The following is a 1052-nucleotide window of genomic DNA, read 5'->3' as shown; positions in this document are numbered from 1 at the left end:
TACCTGCCAAACCCATCCCTGGAGCATCCGCTCTTCGCAGTTTGGGAAATTAAACTTTGGGATTTGCAGTGGAAGGAGCGAGATGAACCAGGACACTCCAGGTAATGATCGACTGTGGGCCAGGGAGTACGACCTGCAGAGCCCCTGAAAACAGCCTGAGCTGCTTCCCTGCCCCTCGAGCTGCTCACAGAGTGTCTTTTGTTTCGGCGTTCCTGCTGCTGCGTGTGGACAGGCAAACGCTGAAGGGAAAAGACAACGAGGACTGCAGTGCCTCCAAGCTATCACTCGCCTTCCCGAGCCAGTGTCTTTGTTTTCCTTTATCGTGTGGTGAGAAACCCTGGGTATGTGTCTCTGCCTCATGGTCAGAACCATCCCAACAGCCCATAAAAGCTCTTGGTAACCTGTTTTCAGCTGGGAGGAGCCTGCACGAGAAACCCTCCTGCAAGGCGAGGCAGCGTTTCTGTCAGATGTATTTGTCCCCATACATGGGACATCCCCTTCCACAGAGCTCTCTGTCAGACTTCCTGCTTTCCAAGTTCCATCGGGGCGTGTTCCACAGACCATCGTGCACTCTCTACGGCAGCTTTGGCATTCAAACGTGCCAAACAGCCCCTTGTTTGAATCTGTGTGTCGTGATAAAATATAATTCCCTAGTTGTAAATAGAGTTGTGGGATCAGCTGATGAACCTGGATGTATCTCCACCACTTCTGGAGAACAGCCAGGCGGGGTCACGTCAGCTAGCCAAGATCCCGTGGTCAATATTGGTTGTCCAGAGAAGAATATATGAGTAAGACAAGCCCATAGGGAGCTTTCCCAAAATGCTGTTTGAACCCCTAATGATTGTCTTGGTATTGAACGGCCCCTGTGAGTTCAGCCAGTCATTTCTGAACCCGTGTAAGACTTGTGTCCGGTGTCACCGAGTCCCACAGCTCCACAGGCACCTCTGGGGGGAGTGGATGGGATTCCAGGGCTGACTTTCCGTTCAGTGGTGTCCGTTCTCCTGAAGGAGGAAGGTTATGGTGACTGTTCAGAGAGTTGTTGTTATTGGCTG

General features: G+C 51.9%; 1 protein-coding gene across 1 annotated transcript in view; it reads left to right on the top strand.

Annotated features, from left to right (window-relative positions):
* Positions 1–1052, top strand: part of RANBP10 (RAN binding protein 10) — a gene marked incomplete at its 5' end in the record, with an annotated part of 53541 nt that overhangs the window by 45629 nt on the left and 6860 nt on the right.

This window comes from Buceros rhinoceros, unplaced genomic scaffold, assembly GCF_000710305.1.
Source record: "Buceros rhinoceros silvestris isolate BGI_N320 unplaced genomic scaffold, ASM71030v1 scaffold3402, whole genome shotgun sequence".
In the NCBI taxonomy this organism is placed as follows: Eukaryota; Metazoa; Chordata; class Aves; order Bucerotiformes; family Bucerotidae; genus Buceros; species Buceros rhinoceros.
Note: the sequence above shows the minus strand (reverse complement) of the source record. Positions and strands in the feature narration are given on the sequence as shown.